This window comes from Falco biarmicus, chromosome 8, assembly GCF_023638135.1.
Source record: "Falco biarmicus isolate bFalBia1 chromosome 8, bFalBia1.pri, whole genome shotgun sequence".
Classification (NCBI taxonomy): Eukaryota; Metazoa; Chordata; class Aves; order Falconiformes; family Falconidae; genus Falco; species Falco biarmicus.
Window position 1 is genome coordinate 8,197,852 of NC_079295.1, and position 20,727 is coordinate 8,218,578.

The 20,727-nt window shown below is 50.2% G+C and overlaps 2 long non-coding RNA genes across 2 annotated transcripts; one reads left to right on the top strand and one right to left on the bottom strand.

Annotated features, from left to right (window-relative positions):
* Positions 1-6,153: 6,153 nt before the first annotated feature.
* LOC130154341 (uncharacterized) lies at positions 6,154-20,284 on the top strand. The gene is made up of 3 exons (XR_008823707.1): positions 6,154-6,333; positions 11,173-11,488; positions 20,028-20,284. It is a non-coding gene; the product is annotated as an uncharacterized LOC130154341 (long non-coding RNA).
* Positions 8,614-18,980, bottom strand: LOC130154342 (uncharacterized). Its single transcript, XR_008823708.1, has 4 exons — positions 18,472-18,980; positions 13,759-13,880; positions 10,125-10,235; positions 8,614-9,166 (listed from the first exon to the last, which is right to left on the bottom strand). It is a non-coding gene; the product is annotated as an uncharacterized LOC130154342 (long non-coding RNA).
* Positions 20,285-20,727: the final 443 nt, after the last annotated feature.

Genomic DNA, 20,727 nt, shown 5'->3' on the forward strand with positions numbered 1-20,727 from the left:
AGCAGCCTCCCTGAAAAGCCAAGACATGCTCCGTATATTGTGCTAGGTCCAAAGAGCTCATTGCTTTGCTACAGAAAGTCATCTGCACTCAGAGCTTGGCACTGAGAGCCAGCCCTATGCCAGGGCATGTTCTGGGCTGGGTTGAGGAAACCCCACGGGGCAGGAGGACTTGCAAAGCTGCAACTACACCGTTCCCAAGCTGGTAGCCTGCTGAGAGTGCGCTTCTTACCCCGTTCCTATCCACTTGCTCCCAAAAGCAGAGTACTGCTGCTGAGCAGCCCCAAGCCTAAACCTCCTACGGAGAGCAATTCAGCCAGCGCAGTGATTCTGGGGCATTAGACTACGAAGGCACTTACTTCTGGCACTGGGAGCATCCACATTAAGAGTTGCACAAATTAATTATTCTAGCGTTTACACTACTCCACAAAAGCCACGTAGGATCATTTCCTTGCCTAAACAGCCTTAATGATGCTCCTGTGTGGCAAGCTGGGAAGGCAGCTAACAGAGAGTTTACAGGTTTGGAGAGGCTGGAAATGGAGCCAGCTAAGATGGATAGAGGGGATATATGTGCATGCAGACAAGTGCACGCATGCAGGCACAGATGTCACACTGGTAAAGTGAAACCATCAGGATGCAATCTCCTCTTTCTTGCCAGTCTTCAGCCTGCCTTAGGCACACCTTTGCACTGAGGCAGTAGTTTTTCTGGGTGGGAATAGCTGTAAACAGGTAACAGCACTTCCACAGCATCATTGGTGTCCTCACTAGGAGGCTGGGAAAGAGATCGCTGAATTCCCAGCCCACGCCTGCTTCACACCCAGCCCATGTTCACCTGTCTTGTGGCACAGTGTCCTAATGTACCCACACTGTGTTTTCTATTTTCACAAGTCCACAGTTTAGCAGCCCCTTGTAGGAAAGGCTCTCCACTGCCTGCTCCTTCACACTTCTCCTGGCAGCGTGCTCTTCCTGAGCTGTAAGCGATGGGCTTGGACAAGGTCTATTCAAAGCCTCGTACAGAGGCAGCAATACTTCCTCTCTGCTAAACACATCTTAGGAGCACACTAGCAGCATCTGCCTGTGCCTATAGTCATCCTGCAATTAGTTACTACCCCATTTCCTCTTCCTCTGGTAATTCACATGGACGGGAGTCTAGTGAATGGGACAAGTTTTATTAATAGATTCGAACATGCTACCTGAGTTATGATACCTCACCCTGTTTCTTCCAACAGTCCCCAAGGTCGCTCCATCCTTCCTGTGTGACATTCAGGTCCTCTTCCACTTTGGCAATGCTCTCAACGCTCTCATCTGCAGAAGCAATCCATACACCCCTCCATGTGTGCCCAGCTCATTAAAAAAGCTGTTAATGAAGACAGGTTCCAAAACAAATCCCTGAGCAGTGCCGTTCACTTCTTAACACATCCTGTTGACTCTCTTTCATCCTGTTTCCCACTTGAAATTTCTGTAGCAATGCTCAGGCTTGCTTACCTCATTAGAAAGAAAAAAAAAAATCACTTATCAATAAAAGGTGGTAAATTATTTCGGCTTAATCTATTTAAGCTTGTAATATCACTCAGCTGTTCCACTGAGCCGTTCACATAAGCCCTCACTCGAAACACTGTCATGGCTTACCTTGAGTAAAATCAGTCTTTCCATCTAAGGAGGCCTGCCAGTAGGTCAGAGGAGCTAGATACAAGGGGTTGGGTCTCAAACATCTGTCCATGGCTTAGACTCTGGAGGTGGGTGGAAGCACCTCTGTGTACCTGGATGTGTAGGAGTCAGTGATGCTTCTGCATTTGGGAAAGAAACCTCTACATTAATGAGCTCTTTGCTTTTAAAAGATGAGCCTGCAGCTGGGTCTATAAATGGAAAGGAAATTAATGGGCTCCATTCCTTTGGCACAAATGCCCAGTGACGCATTCTTGTGTGAAGAGCATCTCTGGCAGAGCCAATGTCACCTAGTCCAAATTAGAACAGGTCCAAAATGCAACTAAAATTCAAACCAATTCTGGCTCAGGGATACCAGTGATGAGCAATAACATGGATTACTGTTTCCAGGAAAACTAGCCCTGTCTTGCAAGGACAGAAGAGTCATGTGTTTCAGGGAGCAAAGAAGCAGGATCTTGACCGCTTGGCTGTCAACAACATCATTGGTTTCCACAGAACCAGAACTCCTCACCCCAAGCCCTCCAAGACTAAAATAGTGACATCTCATAGAGGGGTGTTTAACCACAGGTACATCGAGTGAAGCCCACAGGCATAATGCAGAACACAGCTAAGTAAGCTGTTCAGCTTGAGAATTCACACCATCCTCCCACTGACAACATGCTGCTGCTAGACTTGCTGGGTGCAGGTCCTCCCCACCAGCAATGTGAGCACACGGGGCCACTGCAGGCATCCATTGAAAAGGGACAGAAGCATGATCGGACATTGCAGGACTGGAGGTGTCACACAAGAGCGTTCAAATGCAAGACCTTCAGTGTTCTTGCTAAAAGATAATTTCCCGGGAATGCGTCACGGGAGATGGATGCTGTCACACCACCGTCACGCCTATAGCATCTATATATCTCAGAAGGGTCACTGCTGGGTCCTTCCTCAGGCATCACTTACCGCTCTTCACTGATTACTCACAGTCCTCAGCAGGAACTCCTGCTAGATGGAGAGATGCTAACTCAGTATTATTGGAGGCAAAAGAGAGGTGATGAGCCTGTAAAAATGCATGCACCACTTTGCATGTGCTTTCTGGGATGGCTGTGACTGCGGTGCTCCATACAAGGCAATGCAGATGGGGGACCAAGAGGACTTTCTGCCTCACACATCCCACAGACTAACAGCACATGCACATCCTACTGCTGTGATTCAGTTACACTCGGTGACCTGTGAAGGTGCAATAACTTGGTTGGCTTCCAAGCTCTGCCTATCTGTGCCTCGGTATCAGACAACACTGGAAATAATTTCTGGAGACAGGGAAGGAGTTGCTCTAGGCAAACTTTGGTGCGTTAAATGTCTGGTGAAGCCACATGAGAGTGGGAAGCCAAATCAATTAGAAGTCAAGAGTTGATGTCCTTCTTAGATTTATGGGAAGTTCCACCAACCTGCACTAGGAAAAGACCATGTCTTCTCAGGAAGCAATACACAGGAGTCAGGATGGAGGACAGAAACCCCAGAGCCAATATTTGAGGTGCCTCAGAGACAAAGCAACTTCCTCTGCTTTGTACAAGGGGTTCAAAGATGAACAGAGATCATTCAAGCACTAAAGTAATGCCCAGACCAGGAGGTTTTTCTTCACCCCTTTTTGGGTGAAGCATTTTGGACAGGTGGCAGTAAGATCCATGAAACCACAGCTTGGGCTTGCAGGAGCCTGAAGGGTGTTGGGTACCAGAGGCCCCTGCAAACTAAGCCGGAGCTGTTCCCTTTGGGAGGCACTGAGACCTGGCAGCGGGACTCCCACGCAGCCCTACAGCAGCAGCGAGGACCGTGGAGCAGGTGGCTGCGACCTGCGCTCCTGCGGCTGGCACCCACCGCAAACCCACGGCATCTCACAAAGCGGCTCTGACCTCCTGGGGATGCGCAGTTTTCCCCCCATTTCCAGAAGAGCAGTTGCTATGGCAACAAAAATGGTTTGCATTTTTAAATGCTTCCTCAAGGACATCCATTAAAGAGGCTGATGATCAGGAGAACAGCGGGATGTAATGTGGCATGGTGGCCCCAGGCATGGGACAAGCAGCTTTGGAGTGAGCCCAGGTGTCCATCCATTTAATGCATGGACATGCTGGAGTACAGGTGCCTCCACGCTCCCTCTGCAGAAACGGCTGCTTGCACGTGCATCGCAGCAATGAAGATCCAGAGAGGAAAGCTCTGTCACTGGCAGCTTGTCACCGTCAGGGAAAAAAACAACCTCACAGACTCACAAAAAAAGAAAGACAGCCTTTCTGCAGAAGGTACTAAAATTGAATCCACTGTTCTTATTTAAATGGACAAGGACATTCGGGCAGCATTTGCCAAGTTTCCTTCCCAAAAGAGACTCAGAGAAAGTCCTCTGAGGGATAATTAGCTGGCTAACAGACAGGAAACGAGGATAAAAATAAGTGGAATATTTCTGCCATGGAAGAAGATTATCTGCGAGATCTATTCTCCTGATTGCACAGTAATTACAGCATTACTCACAAGTCAGCCAACCAAGCATGTGTTTGGATGCCTGGCCACCACCAGAGAAGTCCAGCATGTCGTCTGCTTGGAAGGGACTCATCCGAGCTGCTGCTTGGATGGTGACCTGGAGGAGCCATCTGGTTTCTGACCCCACCTCTGTCTCGGTTTCCACCTCCTACCTGCAGGATGAGGGCTGGAAACCTCCCAGTGAAAGGGGAACAGAGTCATCTGAGGGCACCTGAAGTGGTCTGGGCAGGGGTTTTCAGGAACAAGCCCTGCTAACCTCTCCCCAGCAGGTCAGAAAATGAAACCATCGCTACTGACTTCCAGTGGTTGAGTTTTCAAGGAGTGTTTTCTGGCTCTGTGTCTTAAGTAGGGGAGGATCCTACTCACAGCAGGTGCGGGGCTAGAGGCTGTAAAGAAAAGCGATGTGGATTTCAAACAGCTCCTACCAGCAAAGAGCGGCTGGGGCAGAGCAGCAACTCTTTTGAAGGCTGTGAATATTAATAACATGCCTGCAAAGCACAGGCACCGGTGCGCCCTTATTACAACACCAAGTGAAATTGCCTGCCTAACCTTTGCCTTGGCATCATCTGTTCCCAGCCGAAGGAGCCACGTAGGAGCTGCATCGCAGGTTCTTAATGATGGATGGCAGAGCGGGGCCAGAGGCAGGAGGGAGCACTCTCAGGGTGGATGCCTTCACTTTGCCAGCTGTTTTAGGGGAGAAAGGGCTCTGTTTGGCATGACTGCAACTCTGTCTCCCCTCCTGAAAAACAAAATTCAGTCTGTTGTCTTTGCAAGACAGAGATGACAGCAAAGCTGTCCCTCAGAAGGACAGAAAGGGCAAGGGAAAGCATCTTACTAGAGGACTTGGCTCTATGAAATGCATGTTCTGGTGGGACAGGGAGCTCAGATAGGTACTCAGCCCCCCAACCTGGTGCAGGCAGGAGCTGGGGCTCAGTGTCCTGTGGTGGCTCAGTGAAATACTGCACTTTCACAGTACTGACCTCTTCCCTTGCAAGGAGGGACTCCCTTAGGTGTTGCTTGGATGGTCACTGCATTCCCTCTGGGACATCCCAGAACCTGACACTGCTTTCACCTGCAGAGCTCACAGGGATCTGATGGGAGACACAACCAAGCCAAGAGCCTCCTTGCTGCCCCCATAACAGAGACTTGGCTCTGGGGAGAAGCCTCCACCTTCGCTGCCTGCCACTGGAACAGCTGAGCCACTGCAGCGTGCAGGACTGGTTTGACACCTTTCCTCCTCCCTTCTGTTTGCTTACTGGGTGATGTAGTGGCCGTCTGTGTTAAAACCGCCTGGAGCCAGGGTGTGAGGAGAAAGAAACAGCCCCTGGCACCCATCAAATCACTGTGCTAAAACAAAAAAAAATGTGAGCAGTGGAAACTGCCTTCAGTAGAGCAGTCCAGTCCCCACAGCCACCCTGCTCCCACCTGGCTTGGCTCAACAGCTCTGCGCTTCACCCCAGCCCGAAGTGACCAAGCCAACATATGCAGGTGACACACACTTCCAGGAAATTCACAGGTATCTTCCATCATCTGCTCTTTTTTCCACCATATACCAGCAGACGGACAATTTACCAAAGCACCATGTACACTCCCTGGGGTCACCTGAGAGTCCTACCAGAGGTGGTCAGTCCATAGCAGAGAAGGACACAAGCAGACATCATGGTACGTCCTGCTCTAGCTACCAAACCACTTGTTGCAGCTCTCCCACTCATTTAACCAAACACCATTAACAACAATTCAAAAAGAGGAAGAAACCTGCCCAGTCCCACACGTTTAGATCCGGTTAGGCCTCCCCTGAAGTTCAAGTGCTCCCCTATAATTATACAGCCACTAATGACTCGGTCAGCGGTACAGAAAGCCACCAAGTCCTTTGGCAGGACCAAAGCGGTCCATGTACACAGGGTACAGTTTCACAGAGAGTCTCTGCACCAGCTCAGCTTGATTCACGAGTCAGCAAACCCAGGAAAAGATGCCAAAAAACCCCTGTCCATGGGGAGACTGGGCTGCCAAGGTCGACTGTGTGTCGGAAACGTTGCCGGCCAGCCCAAGGCACTCCCAAACTGCAGCAGCCGGCTGCAGAGCCCAGGCACTGGCTTGAGGAGCAGAGCGCCTGTTGCCAGAGGAAATAACCTGCAAAAAAAAGCTGGTGGGCTCCCAGCCGGGGTAAGTGTGCTGGCAGACAACGACACAGGTGCCTGTGTCGGGAGCACGGCTGAGCGTTGGCGAGACGCAGGCAGGGCTGGCGGTGGGCTGCGGGCAGGCAGGGCCCCCGTGCCCGGCAGCGTCGGTGCCACGCCGCAGTTTGCATGGATGGGCACAGGGCAGGCTACGCTGTTTGTGTTCAGCCCACGCATGTTTGTGTCCGAGTAAGTGGTTCTCAGCTGAGTGAGACGTACACGTTCGTTATGCTGTGGGAATTTACGAACAATTAGCAGCACAAATATTGGTTTGAAGCCTGCTAGGTTGCTTCTGCACGCCCCCCTCCCCATCCACCACAGTATCCAGTAAGTAATTTCTTAAAGTTTTTCTTCTGGGCTTGAAGCTGGGATGTGACACAGCCTTTGCCCATGCATTAATCATTGTTCTTGTCACTCCCAGCCGGGGCCCCTGTTATCTGGCCGGCCGCAGGCTCTGCTTTGCCGCTGGCAGCCAGCAGTGAGAGGCCATGCTGCCATGCTTCCCTGCTCCCCTCCTGCAGCTCCGACCCAAGGCACGCTCCTGCTTGCCGGCCTGTGCCGCAAGAGGGGATGCTCCACCTCAGAGGTGTTCAGAAATGTTTATATCAGAGGGAAAAGACAGACTTGGTGGCAGAGGAGCTACATGTTTTGGAAAGCGCATGCAAGCATAACGCAAAGTGATGCTGCAGGAGAATTTGATGTGGAGATGGTTGCATGGGAAAATCTGTATGGGTGCCAATCCTACCTTGAGAGCCGCAGCAGGAGACAGTGCCGACACCAGAGATGTCGGGAGGTGGTGATGCCAGCAGTGAGACCCCGGCCAGGCTAGGAGAGTGCAGGACAGCTGAACCTACAGCAGGAAAAGCATAGCCCAGGCACCGTGGTCTGCTTGAAAGGACCACAAGCAGCAAGGTGCGTTGCTGAGTGAGTCTTGGGAATGGAAGCTGTAGAGATGGGCATTTCTGTGGCTCCTGTGCGCAGGCAGAGCCCAAGCCATGCAGCAGGACAGGCATGAGGAACCAAGCAGTGATGCGCTGCCACGGGTGCAATAGTGTGCCATGAGGAAAGCAAAGGCCAGAGGGAGAAATATTAGCAAGGCTTTTATAAGGTGGGTAATTAATACATTCCTTGCTGAGGTGAGGGATCTATGAGATGCCCAACCCCCCTAATAATGCTAGCAGAGGGGAAGTGGCTGTGGTGGGAGCTCTCGAGGAGGTGCTGGTGTTCTTCACACCCCATCAGTGGCAGGGCTGTCCCCCGGCAAACGGGCTGTCAAAGCCAGGCTATGCCTGCTGGCAGCTTTCACTGCTCACATAAAACAAGGCAATTTTCATAGGCACCCCGAATGGCAAATTTTGGAGGGAGAAGGGGGAAGGGGACCGGTGGCAAGCTTTTAACTATCGCAGCTGATGTGCAGTGATTGAGATGGCAATGTTTCTTTCAATGGCTCTAGCAGCTGTGGTTTGGAGTTGTGATCCTGCCAGCCACATGCATTCGAGCATCCTGAATGTCCCCAAAAGATGAGTGGCTTGTTGGAGAGGTTTTTAATAGTTCACAATCATTTGTTTCCTTCTGTCTTCTGGGTTTTCATGGTTTTAAAGCTTCCTTCTTGACTAGCAGAGTGGTCAGAAATCTTTTTGAAAAAGACCCTTTTGAAAAAACTAAAGCAGATAATCTCATGCAATTATATGATTTCAGAGCTGAGGTTTTAAGAAAGAAACAAACAGACAATGAACTATTTATTGCTATGGACTGTTAGCAATGCTGGGGTTTGGTTCTCGAAGGGGCCTTGTATGGGAGAGAAGAAATATTCCTCTGCCAGTGAAAACTCGGTTGCTACGAATAAGAAAATTCTATCATTCAGCCCCAAAAATTCCCAGCCTGCAAACATACACATTACTTGCTGCCCTGCTGCGAAGCTCCGCATCTTCCCTCCTCCCACCCACCGGCTGTCTCTCTGGTACATCTCCCATCCTTTCTTCTAAGCCTGCTTCAGCAAAGGATGCTCTTCCTCCAAAAGAGCTTCCCCCAGACACTCTCCTCCTCTCTGCTAAGAAATGGTGTCTGAGGATCGATTACTTATGAGCGCTGCTGTTTCCCTGACCTGTAGTTATCCTCTCACTGACGCCCAGTCCCTGAGCAGGCTGTCTTTCATTCTCCATCTGCAGGGAGAGGTGTACGCAAGCAAACTTTTGTCAGCAAGTCAGATTTCTGCCTGTGTTGGTAACCCTGTGCCAGAGAGGTTAGTGGAGGTGCAAGGGTTAAGACAGGCTAACTAATGGCAATACTGTGGACAAAAGCAATGGATTTACTAAATGAAGCAGAAAATCCTACTGTTTTCTTTGCTGCCCTTGCTGGAAAATATTTGCCTACTCACCTCCTGACTTCTATCAAAAACCTTGCAGGAGATAAAACTGTTCAAATCTATTTTTTCTGGTTGCAATAGTTTCCATCAGGTCAAACCACTCTGCGGCCAGCAGCAGCCACTTCTTCCTCCCTCTGCATCGGGCATGGCAGGGTTTTACCCGATGAAGTTTTTTTTCTCCCTCTTCTCTGATCCACCTCAGGTTTTCCACCAGTAGAAATGCCTTACCCTCTTGCCACCAGCCTTCTCCCAGACATCAGAGCAAAAGACCAGATAATTTCCATGGGGAATTCCCGCATTCCATGTGGCTCATTTTCCCAGGGGTCTCTGAATTACCTTGTCAACTCGTGTGATCCCCACAGGCCATCAAGTTTTTCCAGTACTTGCAGGAGATGAACTGGAAAGTTCATTTTGAAGGAAAAACAGTGGGATGGCTCACTCGCTGTGTTTTCTTCTGCAAAAGAAGCCATATGGCAGTGCTTAACTGCACTTACTGTGCTGGAATTGCTTGGCCTTCTGGCTTTCTTCTCCAAGACTGCCCAACTGTGCAATTGCCACCAGGCTGCCACCTGCCTGCCTGGCAAGTGCTGTCCCACTCCCTGGGCTTGAAACTTCTGCAGGCAGCTCTGTTCCTGGGTGGCTGCAGCCCGAGCATGCTGCCTTCATCTCACCTCAGGCTGTACAGATCTTACCACTGTCTGCATTAATCCCATCAACATTTAGGCTCACCTGGTGTCCCTGAGGATCCTAGACCCAGATCCAAACAAATTTGGTCACAGGACCCTGAAAAAACTCTTGAAATCCCCTTTGCTTGCAGTTGCTGCTGCATGGTTTGCAAGTTTTGGGATGCGTGTTTTCAGATGGCTTTAAGATGTGAAGACACAGGTGCTGGGCAAGGCAATTTGGGCAGCTCTGTCAGCAGAACACCCTGCATCTGTGTGCTGAAGCACTGCTCAGGGTGAACCAGGGCTCGGTACCTCACTGCTGAGGGCGTGAGGCAAGGGTAGCTCCTCAGGCAGAAGCCACACAGTGTCACAGGCAGGCAGTGACAATCACTGGAAAGCTTAGGAATGTTTTGCAGGGCTGCAGCATCTTTTCAACTTGCTACATCTTGGGTTAAGGGTGGCCTAGCTTTGTGTGAGCTTCCACAGGGCCATCACGCAGGGAGGCGTGTTGCTGCTGGGACCCTCCAAGCCCCCAGCCTCCCCCACGAGCTGTTCTGTAAAGCAGCATTTTGGCCCAGCTGTTTCTTGTCCTTCTTAGACCCCGCTGTGCTTAATGGTACTCTTGCTGTGTGCTGTTTGGGACAGGAGGCTTGGGAATGATTTTTCCCCTATGTCTGTCTGGCCTCTAGTCTTTCCAAACTGGGTGAAGTCACAGGTAGGAAAAGCCAAAACAAAAAGCCAACTAACCTGACCACGAGTTTAGGAGAACGTTGGCATCTGTTGCTTCCACACCACGTTGCATCACGCCTGATGCCCGCACCCTAACCCAAACCACGCCAGCTCTGCCATCAAGGCTTCCTGCGGAAAGAAATAATGACACGAGAAAATATCCCCTCTCGGAGCAAGAATCGCTCCTTTGAACACCATTTGGTGCTAGAGACAAGGTTTTGGTGCTCAGGGCTTGTCCTGTGTGCCAGGACACCAGCAGAGCCTTGCACCAAGTGCTCCCCATCCCCTCCCAGTGTGACAATGACGTTCCCACACAGCCCTGCCAGCCCGATTAGCAACACAGAGCTTTGCTGTGGGCTGAACGCCTACGCACTCATCTGCACCAGGAGGACATCAAAGTGACCACAGGGTTCCTGGCAGCCCTGATTAGCAGCTGGTCAGCGAGAAGCTGCTCTTCATGTTTAGGTCACTTCTTGAAGCCAGGCGTGTTGAGAGGAGAGCTGGTGGAGGACCAGCTTTGGCACCTGTACCCCATCCTGCCTCTCCAGCAGAGCCATGTGAAAAGGAGCTAGATCCAACGTGGTGTTATTCATACGCCTCAGTAGCTGGGAACTGCAGGGAAAGAGCCTGATCTGCTTTGAGAATAAATGCAATCCCAGAAAACATTGTAAAGGAAGCCAGGCAGGTGTTAAATCTCAACAGCAGGTATCTGCCTTATGATCTTGTCCACAACAGTGTTAACAATAAAATCCTGCTTTCCTATCAAAGAGAAGAAAGCTGGGAGGCTATTCAGTGTTACAAGCTAAGCGGGGAACAGCCTCTGGGAGCCTTCTGCAGTGCTGGGTGGGCTAGCAGGGGAAAGCAAAGTGGTATCCACTGGAAATACAGATTTTACATGGGCAAGTTAAACAGCAATAAGGTTTCATATAAAATAATATGTTTGGTATTAAATTCAATGTAGTTGGAAGGTGAAGCTCACTTCAGTCCTGGGAAAGAAGATCCGTGGTGGGTTTATCTGCAGCTTAAATGGATCACTTTACACGTTAATCCAGGTCCGCTGTCCTAGGATACCCAGTCCGTGACTGCTAGGTGGTGAACTGTGCCGGAGCGATGCAACTGGTGGCGTTTGGCTCCGATGTGCCACTGTGAGAGCCCAGGCTCTGCCCCTGTGCCTGACACACCCTCTCCGCTTGGGTGCCAGCAGCAGAGCCAGTGCCCTGGTGCCCATGTTGATAACACAGGCAGACGAGGCTGGACCCAGCAGAGACGGGAAAGAACAGCAAGTCCGACAGCGGTTCAGCTGTTAACAGTTTGCCTCCAGCTGCATCCACCTGGCAAAATACTCCGGCTGCAAGCTCACGCAAGCTTCGCTGGAGAGGAGGGTGAGTCTTGCACTAGCTCCACACGGGGGGACCAGCCCTGGGCAGCCCCAGCACAGCAAACCCCCTTTTTTCTGGGCTTTGCTTGAATGCTTTGATTATCAGGGCTAATAATTCCTGCCCTAGACTTGCAGAGGGGCCAAAAGTGGGCACACAGTTGGACTACCCAAAAGGAAAAGAGAAGCCGCTTCTACAGGGATACTAGCACCCAGCTCTCCAAAGTATCAGCAACGTTGGGCAGAATTGCTGCTGAACGCTGACAACGTGCAGCATGCTATAGGATCAGGGGCTGGTTCATAGGGAATGCAAAAAGAGCACCCATTAATTCGACTTGCTTTGCAAAAAGTTTTATTTTTAGTGCTTGTGAGCGGTGCCAGATTGGCAGTATTATAAATAGAAGACTTCTATTTATCCTACAGTCTAGGTACCGCAGTGCTAAGTCAGTTTTACGACCTCAATAAATCCAGATTAGGTGCTCTCAAGGATGTGTCACCATAGAAATAACATTTCCTCTTCACATTCATATGCGCAGCTAGGGAGATGGATTATGCCAAGGGGGGGTGCTGCCCTCGTAAGCCAGCCTGATGCTTTCTGATCTGTCTTGATGTGATACAGGCTGACATTCAAACAAGACTGTGGATCCCAGCTTCAGATCTCTGAGTCCTATCGAAAAGGTGATTATGCACCTTGCCTTTTGGGGTGAAAAGCCTACAGCAGCACTGGCACACAAGGGCCTGCCTCGGTGCCCAGGACAGGGAGCATCACACTCTGTTCCTGAGTAACGGCCAGTTGCTGCTCTGTGCATGCTTCAGTGTGCTGGCGAAACTGCGGTGCTGTTGCCCACACTGGCTGCACCCACAGTGACAAAACACCAGGGCTAGGATGCTGCTCGGCAAAGGTAGAAGAAGGGATGACAGCAGGAAAAAGAGTCCTACTTGGTAGAATAACTTACAGCCTATTGCTAAGATGTTGCTTTTCTACCAACCTGACTGTCAATCATTATTAAAACACCGAAATGATTCTTCTCTTAAAAAACAAATTTCAAAGGAAAGCAGCACACCCCCCTCCAGTTCCCTTCCATTTCTTTTTTCCTTTCACCAACTGATGCTGCTTCATTAAATCTGTGGCACTATGTCAATTCCAAGCATGACAAGCATTTTCTAGCGGTCACACACCTCCCTCTTTGAACAGGCTGTGCTGCTCCCGGAGATGCTGAATAGCTCAGCAGTAGGTAAATGCACCTCCTGCAAAGCATTTCAGGATGCCTACTCCCCAAAGTGACACCTAGCTCCTTATGCATTCATTTGAGCCTGTGTCCTCCTGCAAAATACACACGTGCTACGTGCCTGAAGGCTGACTGGTCTTCCTTCAGGCTCTCCTCTGCTGCCTACCGCCACCAACCAGGGAAGGGCAAGGGGGAAAAGAAAGCCTTCAGTTACCCTGAAATTACCTCGTTCCCTACCTGGGAACTGGCCTGTCAGGCTGCTTTGGTCTCTGCAGTCTCTGCTGGGAGCCCAGAAAGCAAATACGCCGGGAAGCTGAGCGTATCAAAGAGCGTCTGAATTACAGCAGCTGTAGGTTTCTGATCCTTTCATTCTCTGTGAGATGTTTATAGTTTCAAAAGCTGGAAGCCTGCGTGAGTACAAGCTGTTTGGCTCGGACACAACATTTTGTCTGGTCAGCTGCTTGGCAGAAGGAGGTAGGGTGCTGTTTTTGGGATGCACCACACTGCCTGCCCCAGCCCTGCAGCAAATGCCTGCCCCAGCTGTTGGTGAGCGCTTGCTTCTCCTCCTTGTTTGACCTAGAAGGGGTGTCTGGAGGGCAGACAAGTGGAAATGGGGTGCTTCAAGCTTACCAGAGCTCACCAGAAGTATGAAAAGATGCTTGTGGAGAGGAACAATCCTTACCAATTTGCTCAGGTAGCCTTAATGTCTGGGTCTGGAATGACTACTGGAGAAGACTGGAGGTTTGGCTGGTCTTTTACTGGCCTTTGTAGGCATAGGAATGAAGCAAAATGCAAAATGAAACAGGGTGGGAGGAGAAGGAATTTTTTTTTTAAAAAAAGCAATTAAAGATACTTGTACACAGCAAAATGAGAAAAAATAAATGAAGTCTTAGTGGGAGTGTGCGTTATTTGCTAGACATTTCAGAGTCACAAGCCTGAGCACTAAAACCACCATGGAGTCATCACACAGCTGCAAACACAGCCTGTGCTGCTAAATGAGGATTTCAGCAAACTTCCCAATATTCACGAGTGGCACTGCATAACTCACGTGCCAGGCTGGGATGAGAATTTGTCACCGTCGCTGTAAGGCACGTAGGCACTGGAGCTCCCTGGCAGATGACAATCCCATTTCACGGCAGCTCTTGAGGTTTCAAAATGAGTTCCCTCTGCCTGAAGTGAAAGCATCATCTTTGAGATATTAAAAAAACACAGAATTTTGTTGAAATGTCTATCTTGGGATTAAAATCTGAAGCCTTTTCAGGACAGAAGGGAATGTCGTACTGCACGACATTCCCTTCTGTCCTGAAAAGGCTGCTCTCACCTCCGCTCCCCTGGAGGCATGGATGGAGTTTGCTACCCCAGTAAGTGTGAACACATCAGGCTCAGCAAGAAACACCCCTGTGGCTACTGTGCCACCGAGCCAGGGAGAAAACACCGGGTTTGACGTGTAGCTCCTCCATGCTTCTAACTTGGAAAGGGAAGAAGTGGAATGAAGAGCTGAACTCACCCAAATAAAGCTATTAAGGATTTGGCAGGAGTATCGGGCATCCTGTGGCTTGCTAGCACCCCCATCTGGGATGTCACCACTGGCTCCCCTTCCAGCCCAAAGCCAGTTCCCAGGGACATGCTGGCTCCTGCCAAGGCAACAGCTTGTGCCTTGAACGTCCCAGGTCTGGCATCCTCTGCCTACAGACAGCTCTCCTCCTGTTTGCTCCTGACGTGAAGAGCCTCTGGGTGGAGGATGTAGAGGATGTGGAGGTGAGTCTTTTATCTTCCATGAGCTGAAGTGACTTGTGCCTGCAGCGGTCTCCTGGGCAGCCCTCAGCTACTGATGGCAGCAGATCCCACTCGGGGGGGTCTGGACCATATTGTGCCCATCCAAGGACAAGCAGGGCATTCAGCAGCAGCGCCTGTCCCTCTGGTTCCTGCTGCTCCCTGCACAGAGCAGAGCTTCCAGACACACACCAGGGTGCTCCCGAGGGGAGCAAACAGGCTGGAAACCTGACAGCTAGCTGATTGCGTTGGCTTCACTTGGATCTCTTTGTAAGCTGCCAGCTCAGCTAGACAGAAGGCTGTTTTCCCATTTATTTAATAATTAAAGTGAAAGGCATCTTCTGGGAAGCCCGTTTTTCTCATTTACCAAATGAGGCTACAATATTCAGCAGTTTGCCTGAAGATTTACTCCATGCTGCTCACCGCAGCATCAGAGTCTAGATGGAGTCAGGAGTGGGTGGAAGGTCTTGCTGAAGGAAACAAGACATACTTTCACCATCTATGCCTGATTTAAAACAAGCTAAGCGTAGGAAGGCAGCCATTTCCCTTCTGCTGTGCCCAGCAGCACGTGGCATGGAGCCCCTGCGATCCTGCGTTCCGCCTGGGACTCCCTTCCTGGGTTCATACCCTCGAGAGGGAGTCAGGGCTCTCTGCTCCACTGGTCCTTCATCGCCAGGGCTGAGGACCAGCAGTGTGGAGGAATGAAGCACACACCCCCTGGCAGCACAGCCTATGGCTCCTGCTGTGAAATGTCTTCATGCTTTCATTTTCGCTGCAGAAGGAAGCTTAAGGAAAAAGTGCTCATGTGCCTCTTTCAAATTAGAAGCAGGAAGAGGGACTGAGAACACGGTGGTTCTGAAGATTCAGCCTCCCATATGATTTCTGGGCATGTAGTGCTGGCAGTGCCAGCTGGGCTGCTGTTAAACATGGCACTTGCTGTGCCCTGCATGAAGATGCACTTAACAGCCCCACAGTGTGCTCTGGAGACAGTCACAGTTTCAGATTAAACAGTTTCATTACAAAATGCCGCACGGTTAAGGCTGAAACATTTTGTGCGTGATGGTTCAGGCTTGATGGACTTCTGCCAAGGCAGGGAAGGACATCCTGCAGGGTGCCCAGCAGCTGAGGAGCTTCCTACAGAAACTTTGCTTATGTCAGAGACAGCCCCAAACCTGAGTTTCAGAACAGCATTGCTTCCTACCATCTGGGAAACACTGTTTTTCTCTGCTGTAACACATTCCAAGGCTAGCTCTCCCATTGCAGTGGCCACAGACTAGCTGCAGAGCGGTGGCTCCTGCTCCGAGCTGACATACTCCAAACAAAACTCAATGAGAAAATTCTGCTATCGGCCAGCACAAAAGGATGACAGACCTCCTCTAGCACCAGCTCCTCAGCCAGGGTAAGTCAGCAGAGTTCAATCGACATGAAACCGTTGAATCCACTTACTGCATTGTTCAGTGGAAAGACAGCCCCTCTCCAGCCCCGTGTTTCCTGCGCAACAGCCACGTGCTGGCACGGGCAGAGGAGCTTATAGCTTGGAAGAGCAGCTCGTTCCATCTCGTCCCACAGAGCCTTGATTGCACTCCCAGGGCTGTCCTCCCCAGCGCCGAGACGAATCCTCCCAGCCATGCGATGTGACATGACGACATTGAGCTTAGAGCAGAAGGAACAAGGGATTTGTCTTTGCTTTCTTGTTTCAGATCCTTAAGATGGGGTCCAGTCATCTCTCAAGCTGATCACAGGTTATTTTCTTGCGTGGAAGCAGAGTGCCTGACAGCCTCTTGCCTCAGCCTCCTGCCACTGCCACTGATACCCCCGGTAGGAAATGCACGGAGAGGCTCTCGGTGCCCTGCTGAAGAGCAGCTCCACAGGTGCAGCACAGCCCTGACCCCTGGAAGGGTTTTATGCAGCTACAAGCAGACTGGACCCCAGCCCAGACACCTGAGCTAGGAGATTCTGCTGGGAGCAGCACCATCTCTAACAGGTCTGACTGAGCACTTTCAAATTCCCCCTCCAAAAGTGCCAGTGCGTGACTTTGTGGTCTGCCTCCGGCCGCATCCAGAGCCTCAGACAGGAGAGACGGTCTCAGCCCCGCGCAGAAGCCGGGGTACAGCATGGTGGTGGCTGGATGCGCTGCTCAGGCACCTCCCTGCTCTCCCAATGGTCAAGCTGGGGCTTCAGTAGGGCAAGGCTTGTAAGAGTGTGCTGACTTTGCTCCCCCCCGCCCCCCCCCCCCAGCTCCATCCTTTGGCAGGTCTCTGTCCAGAGCAGCAGTTTAGCGTAACTAGATCGAACCAACCCTGAGAGTGTGCAGTTTATGTATTTGTAGATCATTAAGCCTTCTCCTAGCGACAGGGTTTAAAAGGCATGATGACGTTTCATTCACCACCACCCCCCCCTTGCTGTTTGGCTCTTGAAAATTAAAAGATAAGCTTTGTAAATCTCATGGAGAAGAGGGAACTGTCACTTTAGCTTTAGAAGAAAAGCCAGCAATGAAACAAAATTCTTCTTTTGGCAGAGGAGAAAAAATCCATTATTAAAGGCTTAGAGGCAAAGGCTCTCAACACAATTAAAGGCAAACCTAAGCCTTTGAAAGCAGAGGGCATGACATTGGAATACACACAAGAGGCAGAGATGAAAGCCTCCATTGTAGCACTGTTGAAAAAGTAAAAAAAAGTTTCAATGGATGCATTTGCCTAAACCAAACTAGATGAGAAGCTTTCTAGAGAAGGGCTGGAGTCTTCCCATGTGTTTGCACAATGCCAAGAGCCGCTGGGCTCAGTCTTAATTAGAATCCTGGGGCATCACTAGAATAACTTAGGGAGTGAGGGTCACAACAGTCATTAATCAGAAAAAAAACAGGGCTTTAATATTTTCTGTGGGAAATTTTCCACCTGGGAAACCTAATCTCTCTTTCCAGCCTGTTGAGCTGAAGCAAAAAATGTTTTGATTTGGCGTTGTCAAGGCATTTGTTTCGTGGGAGAGCTTGCTGAGGACGTGGTGCTGCACTCTGGGCACGCAGGTGGCTTTCAGCCCAGCAGTGATCTGAAGATGTGGCCACCTCCAGACAGCACTGAGTAAAGCAGTCTTGGCTCTCACAGACTCCAAACTAAGAGCACCAGATCCAGCAGGCAAATCCATGCCTGGGATGTCAGAAACACACTGCTCTTGGAGTGCTTTGCTCCCAGCAGGTAATAAAAACTGCCCCTTCTTCTCAAACCCTTTACCTCCAACCAGCAGCACCATGAGAGCCCAACACCCACCATAAGATGCTCCCAACTAGTGTGCGAATGTCGAACAGCCCTTGCTGCTGTTCATGAAAGTCTGGGCTGGTGAGGGACCGCCACCACTCAGTAAAATCACGGTTTTGCCATCCACCCCATGCTGCCCAAAGCCAGGTCTGGCTTGACCCTGGGTGGCTGCACCGTGCTGGGGTGGTGATGACCTCTGCTATCTTAAGAACTGTCTCTTCTTTAAGAGACTCAGGTGTCTTTACAGGAGAGCAAGTCCTTCTCTGTGGATCAACATGGGCTATAACAGCTCACATGTCTCTGGAGCAAGATGCTCCTACACAAGTGGTGGCTGTTTTCCCCTGCCTGGTCTGTCAGCATGGGCAGCCTACGTTTTTGTTAATGCTAGTCTTAACTAGGGCTCTGCAGGAAGGGCAAAACATACTTTACCAAAACTCAGTATCATTACTGTGAGGTTAGAAATGGGGACTATATGGTAAGGATGGTACCCAAGGTTGCTCAGAGAGCTGCCGACAGGAGCTGAGCGTGCAGAACATTTCACAGAACATTGTGCTGGCACATTTCCGCCCCTTGGGAAGGAAGGTCTATCATTACAGCTAGCTGGTGGTTTAATCCTCTTTTAATTCTCCTCTTCAGGGATGTCTTGGGATAGGTGATCCTGGTTTGGGATGACTTGGCTTGCTTCTACACAAAACAAAAAGGCAAGAGAAGGCAGCCGCTGTACCAGGCATGCTTACCTCCTGCCCGTAGCTAGAGGATGTCCTCTGTGATGGTGCTGAGCCCCTGGGGAGCTGCCAGGAGCCGTTCCAGAGGGTGCCACCTTTCCCAGCCCCAGGTGTGGGGGCGGTGTCTGTCATTCCACTCAGTCTGCCGTCCGCTCTGAAAACCCCTGAGGGTTTACCCATTAATGTCAACTCACAGCGCAATCTCCGGTGAAACCAGTTATCTGTTTGCAAAGCAAAAGGAAACTCATTCCACTTAGGGCATTGAGTAGCTTCCCACCAATGTTGACTGCATTTGTCAGATACAAACCAGGTGACTGAGAGCTGAAGGGTTATCTTGGTGCTTGTCCCCCTAGCCTAAAGATCAGCTTTGTCTATGGTAAACTGGAGACCTCTTTTTTTAAGGATACTTGCCCATTATGAACAACGAAAGAATTAAGCCAGGCATCCTCTGCTATCCAGGCATGGATACAAAAGCAGATAAGACGCAGGCTGATTCACTGTCCTCCACTCTGAAAATAAAAGCAAACTCTGTGGATGGTTTTAGCTTTTTTTTTAATTATTTATTTTTTTATTTTATATATATATATATATATATATATATGTTTTCCATTGGTTGGTTTTGTCACCAAGGAGACCAAATTCCTACACTCGCTGTTTTAGACATTCACCGGAACATAAATACATGCTTCGGTGCCAATGGCCATCACAGCATAATTACATAAGGTACGTGTTGTGCTTGGGAGCTATAGCTTTGCTCGCTGTATGCACGACCTGCCGTGTGGTTATGTCCACCCAAAGGGGAAAACAGGTCTGCTTTAAGCCCAAGTACCTCCTAGCATCGTGGCTAGGAGTCGCCTTGAATCTGAAGTTTCTTGCCGCATGTTCCTCATACCCATGTAGAAAGTCCTACATAAAACACACCAGTGCATTGTGGAAAGGAAAATAAATTCTGGTGTGCTTCTGCAACAGCTGCTTAGGCACAAATTCAGAAAACACTGGTGCAACAAGCAACCAGGCCACTTGGGTTCCTGTCCTCAGCGAGCAGCCATGGCTCTCTTCGCACTAATCCCTCTCTCCCTCTGTTTTTTTCCCCTCCCTCACCTCAAAACCACTCCTAAGAGTGAGATCAGTTTTCAAAGCACTGAACAGCAGCACCATTTGATGGAGTTAATGGGAATTCTGTGCCCCGGACGCCTTTCAGAGCATGCCTTCACCGAGTTTGTACCGAGTCCCCCAGGACACAGACCGCCTCATGTTGTTTGTGCGATGCCTCTCAGCGCTGGCCTCCATCTCCATAGCGATCCACAGAAGCAAATACCTGACTGGAAAATGTGAGGCACAGCTCCTGCTCATCTCAGCGGGACAGGGATATGGACGAGGCAAGGCAACGTCCACTGCAGGCTGTTCAGCTAGGCTGGGGCAATGCAGTAGGGAACTGGGTCAATCTCCATGCAGCAAAGATGCCATCGGAGCTTTCTCAGCTCTGAAATCTCAACGCAAGGCAAACCCGTGTCCCATCACTTACATAAATGGTTACCTAATGATGCTTTCCTCTATCTACATCACAGGGAACTGATGCGCCGAAGTCAGCTCTGGTAATACAGGATGGAAGCTGTGTCGGGAGAAATTCACAGTTCTGAATGCTGAAGACTTCAGAGGTGAACGACTGCCTCCCGGAGCACCCCCCAACTGTCCCAAAGGAGCATCCATGAGAAAGCCAAGCAGTGAGCTGTTGTGCAGTTCAGCAGACAGACACCCCCCCTACACTTTCCAGCGTTTCCAGATTTGACCTGCTAACCTTTCAAAATACAGTCTAAACATCTGATCTTCAGAGCTGATTTTTTTACATCAGCCTCCATACTGTCCTTTTCTAGATTCAGCAACAAAACCATTTCTTGAAGCAACAGCTGTTTTACATGATCTTATTTTCAAGCCAGCTCCTTAACAGATACTCCCCTCCCCTCCTCCCCCCTCCCAATTTTAGCTGTGTTACTGCTCCATCTGGTCCCCCTGTGCTTGGAGGAATGCCAGTACCTCCTAGGGAAAAAAAGGTCTCTTCAATTTGGGATTGTTGGGATAACGTGAGCAGGCAGTGGCAGCATCTGCATTCATTTCCAGTCCCGATTCTGGACCATCCCAGGAAGCTTGGAGCAGCTCTGAGGCTGAGGTCTTTCTGCTGCTGAGTGAAGGTGGTCTCCATGGGAGTGCAACGTGGATGAGACAAGTGCAGGCTGCACCTGAGCATCTCGATTTTCCCCATGGGCTGGT